This window comes from Neopelma chrysocephalum, unplaced genomic scaffold (genome assembly GCF_003984885.1).
Source record: "Neopelma chrysocephalum unplaced genomic scaffold, ASM398488v2 Primary Assembly neopelma1_94941, whole genome shotgun sequence".
NCBI classification, from domain to species: domain Eukaryota; kingdom Metazoa; phylum Chordata; class Aves; order Passeriformes; family Pipridae; genus Neopelma; species Neopelma chrysocephalum.
In genome coordinates this window covers 1-4,972 of record NW_020923644.1, presented here as the reverse complement: position 1 = coordinate 4,972, position 4,972 = coordinate 1, and the positions used below count along the sequence as shown (strand labels likewise).

General features: G+C 55.6%; 1 long non-coding RNA gene across 1 annotated transcript; it reads left to right on the top strand.

The window, feature by feature from the left end:
- The first annotated feature begins 2,110 nt into the window (after nt 1-2,110).
- On the top strand, nt 2,111-4,636 carry LOC113980669. The gene is made up of 3 exons (XR_003538193.1): nt 2,111-2,204; nt 2,873-3,153; nt 3,935-4,636. It is a non-coding gene; the product is annotated as an uncharacterized LOC113980669 (long non-coding RNA).
- Nucleotides 4,637-4,972: the final 336 nt, after the last annotated feature.

Sequence of the window (4,972 nt, the reverse complement as noted above, 5' to 3'; positions counted from 1 at the left end):
CTCTGAAAGATAAGTGCAGGGCAAAGACCCAGAGAGGGGTTGGGAGTTGGTCCAAGCATGTGCATCGCCCAGAGGGATTTTTGAAGTTAGTACAGTGCAATGGGTATCCTATAACAGGTTATTTGACTGCATCAAAGGAAGGGCTTACTTTGTATCACTGGATTCACGTGTGCAGGGCAGAGCAGTTCCAGTCTGTGTCACGTCCTTTGTCTCGTCTGTGTTTTGTGTCCTTAGGGTTTTTGCATCTTGCCCTCGAGGGGCTCATGGGAAGCATCGGGCGTCATCCTTAGGTTCTTGAAGGTCTTCTCTGCGTAGCTGAGTACCCAAGTTGTCAGTCACTTCATTTGCAGGCTGAGGCCTTCTTTGGAATCCCATCTCTGACTTTTTCGGTCAGACCACTTTTAAGGTCTCATTCCAGGCCATATCATCAGCGGTGCTCTCCATCCATCCATCATAAAGCGGGAGGACTCGTTTTCCGCATCATTCCATTCTTAGCTTCCTAACGCAGTGATGTTGCGCATCCATCTTCAGGGTTTTGACGGACCCTTTTTATGACCGGTCATCTCGTTAGTGTCTTTATTTGTCAGGATCCTTTGAGCCTAGTCACATTATCACAGTACTCCCGTAGGTCACTGTGTTGCACAGCATTTCCATTCTTGCAATCAAATCTTGTCAAAGCGAGGTTTGTCTTTTAATTGTGTCACAGGGTCTGTGTTGTCACGGGTGTGGGATGTCTCACTTGGGGTCAGCCTGGAACTGCTCTGCCCTGCTACGTGGATCAGTGGGTAGATGGAATATTGCTCAGTGTCTCACATCAACATGTCAGTTACCTTAGACAGTGGAGCCGATGGCTGTACAGTCCTGCCGGATGGAGCAGGTGTCCGTAACTCGCGTGCAATCATTAGAGCTGAGTGTTGTGGAGCTGATGGTACTGGGATAGCAGGGCCTTGAAGCTGGGTTGTCATTTGTCTTCTCGTATGCTGCGGTGGGAGCAGTCCTGCTCCCAAGGAGAGGTTGGAGCGGTCTAGGGAGGATCTGGGGGAGTTGGAGGGATCTGAGGGTATCGTGGTGGGCTTTCGGGTTCTGGGGGGATCAGGATTGGCTGGGGAGATCGAGGGCAGGGGGTCGGTCCTTGGTCGGTCTCAACCAGGAGGGGCAGCGGGGAAGTTGACAGGGACCAGCCCTGGATCACTTCCGCCCCCGGAGTGGGTCGGGAGGGGTCTCAGGGGGGTTACACTGGGGGGATCCTGTGGAGAGCAGGAGAAGATCACAAGGGGAAGGGTCGCAGGGTGTCCCAGGAGGGAGTCTCTATTGGGCCTGGCTGAGCTGGAGTTCATTTCCCCATAGTAGCCCTTGCAGTGCTGTGCTTTGCATTGGCAGCTAGAAGGGTGTTGATAACACATCTGTGTTTTGGCTACTGCTGAGCACAGCATCAGCACCATAACATTCCTTCCTCAGTTGAGGGCAAGATCGTGGGAGGGGACCCAAGTAGGCCAGCTGACCCAAACAGACCAAAGGGATATTCCAGACCATATGACGTCAGCTCAGATATAAAAGCTGAGGCAAAGAGCAGGAAGGGGGGCATTCATTGTCTCCAATGGCTGCCTGCTGAAGAACTGTCACATGTACCGAAGCCCTGCTTCTTGGGAGTGGCCGACCATCACTGCTCATGGGAAGTAGAGAATAAACTCTGCTATCTTTTGCTTCTGCACGCGCAAGCTTCGCTTTACTTTTTTGCTTTAAATAAAGTGCCTTAACCCAACCCATGAGTTGGGTTTATTTTTACATCTTACTCTCTCACCTGTTCTACTGGGGAGTGATAGAGCGGCTGGGTGGGCACCTGGCATCCAGCCAAGGTCAACCCACCACAGGGTCCCAGCGGGGAGGAGGATCACAGCGCGGACTGTCTGGAGGAGGACACGGGGGGATCCCAGAGGGTGTCGGGGTGTCGCCGGCTCAGGGCCGTTCCCCCTGTCGGAGGGCTCAGGCTGCTCTGAGAGGTGTAGGCCGCGCGGTTGCCATGGCAACCGCCATCACCCAAGATGGCGACGCGGAGCCTGGCCTCGCTCCTCCTTTACACGCATGCGCCCTGCTCCCGTCGCTTCCGCCCGGCGTTTGTGGCTCTCGGAAGTGGCGGCGGGGGCGGAGTTTCCGGTTCCGGGTGAGGACGGGGGGGCGGCGGGAGCGCGGAGGGGCCGCGGAAGGTACGGACCGACACCCCCCGAAAAACCCCCCGGAGAGATCCCCACACACCCCCCGAGACACCCCCGGGGCCGCCTCGCGCCTCCCCCGCCCGGGGAGGGGGGAAGGGAGGGGAGGTACAATGGGGGGGCGCTCGAGACCACCCTGGTGGGACCCTGACCCACCCCCAGTGTGACCCCCCACGATGATTCACCGTCCCGGTGCGACCCCCGTGCCTGGCACCCCCCCCGTGCGAACCCCCAAACCCCGGGCCCTCTCCCTTCTCCGGACCCACCCCCCGTCACTGTGACTCCCCCGTCGGGACCCCCCGAGACCCGACCTTCCCCCACCGCTCTCACCTCCCCACCTAGGGCCCCCCCAAACTCCCCTCAGGGTCACTCACCCCTTGGGCTCCCCCTTTCTCCCCCCACCGTGTCACCCTGCCCTGGACCCCCCCTCAGGTTCCCCCCACACATTTGGGCCCCCTCAAACCCTGCCAGACTCCACCAGTTTAGGGTTGGTGACCCCTGCCACCCCATATCACCTCCCCCCAGTCCTCTCCAGCTCCAACACCCTAAAGCCACCCCCCACCCCCCCCCAAATTACCCCCAGAGTCCCCCCAATCCCCCCCGTTTTGGGTGGGTGGCCCCCCCACCTTTGGGGACCCCCCTTTACCCTCTTTTCCCCCCAGGACCCCCCGACAACTCTGTCCCTGCGGATCCAACACCTCCCGCTTTGGGGGGTCCTGGCTTTGGGGGGGGGCCTGGCCGAGTGTCCCCCCCCTTTCCTGAGCTCGTGGCCCCCCAGGAAGAGGAGGAGGAGGAGGAGGAGGAGGAAGGAATGGCGGCGCCGTGGCGGGTACTGGAGCCCGCCCAAAAATCCATAAAACTTTACTGATCCCACCTTTTCTGCCCCCAAAAGGAGCTTTGCCTGGGCGACAGTCAGGCCAAAGGCTCCCACACCATGGCTCAGGTAATGAGCCCCCACCCCCCATCCTCGAAATCCCCCAAAGGCCCCCAGATCCCAAGGCCTGGCAGCTTTTTGGGGGAAAAATGGCCCCAAAATATGGGAAAAAGGGGGATTATGGGGCCAGAGCTGGAGCTGGAGCTCCCCCTTCCCACTTTCCCCTGGTTTTATTCCAAATTTTCTTCAGGCTTATTCTAAAGTTTATCAGTTTTTCTGTAATTATGCCCCAATTTCCCATTAACCTTTGGTCCTGTCAGGCCCCAAATAAGGGGGTTCAGGCCCCCCCATCCCCACTTTTGGAGTCTTCCCACTTTTCCCTGGGATTATCCTAAATTTTCCCTAAAATTATCCCAATTTCTGTGGGATTACCCCCAAATTTCCCATTAATTCTTTGTCTTGCCAGGCCCCAAAAAAGGGAGTTCACCTCCCTCTCCCGACTCAGAATCACCCTGGGATTATCCCAAGTTTCCTTGGGATTTTCCGACATTCCCTCCCAGGGTCTCCTTGTTTTCTGGGGTCTCTGTTGATGGTGGGGGTCCCTGTCCCCCCCAGGCGAGTCTTGTAGGTTTTTGGGGGGGGGCTTTTGGGGGGTTTGGCTCATGATCAGGGGGATCCCAGGCAAGTCTCCTAGGGGGTTTTGGGGTCTGTGCTGATAGGAGGGAGTTTGGGGGGAGTCTGGGGGTCTGTGCTGGTGTTGGGAGTCCCTGTCCTCCCCCAGCGAGTCTCTTGGGGGTTTTGGGAGGGTTTTGGGGTCTCTGTTGATGGTGGGGGTCTCTGTGCCCCCCAGGCGAGTCTCCTGGCCTGTGAGGGGCTCTCGGGGGTCTGCCTGGTCCCCACAGTCGCCAGTAAGAAGATGATGCCCAAGGCTGGAAAACAGGACGGGAACCGGGATAGAGGCTCCAGCCCTGACCTGCTGGTATGGGATGCGGGGGAACCCCCTGGACTGGGGGAGTCTGGCTCTAATGGGGGGATTATACCTTCAGTTGGAGGAGTTCTGGCTTTGAGTTTTTTTCTGCTTTAATTTGCTTTCTCCTGATTTAATTTGTCTTTTTACATTTTTGATTTGTGTTTTTCTGCCTTTAATTTGGCTCTTTCAACCTTTAATTTGGGGATTTCCTGTTTTACAACTTAAAACTTAAGAAAAATGCAGGGTTTTCCACATTTAATCTGGGACTTTCTGTCTTTAGTTTCAGATTTTCCACCTTTAATTCAGGTTTTTCTACCTTTAATTTGGGGGTTTGCTGATTTAATTTAGCTTTTCCCTGCTTTTATTTGAGTTTTTTCTTCTTTAATTGGATCTTTTCCTTTTTTAATTCAATTTCATTTCCATTCAGTTGGACTTTTCCTCTTTCATTGGGGTTTTTTGTCATTTAATTGGAATTTTCTATCTCTGATTTGCCTTTTCCTGCCCTAATTCCGTTATTTCTATTTGATTTCCTCCCCCCCAATTCCATTATCCCCCCTCCCCCATTCTCTGCCCCCTTTAACCCCTGAATTCCCTTCCCAATCTTATCCCCCAATTCCCAACCCCCCAATCCCGATTCCTGTCCCCCTTCAACCCCCAATTCCTGCCCCCAAAACCCCCTCCCCAATTCCCGTCCCCCTTACCTCACATCCTTCTCCCCAATTCCTGCCCCCCCAAATCCCCCCTCCCCAATTTCTGCCCCCCCTTTTACCCCCCAATCCCCTCTCCCTGATTTTTCCCCCAATTCCTGCCCCCAAATCCCCCCTTTAACTCCCCTTCCCAATTCTCAACCCCTCAATGACCCTCCAAATCCCTCCCCATTCCCTGCCCCCTTTTACCCCCAAATCCTTCCCTCCCCAA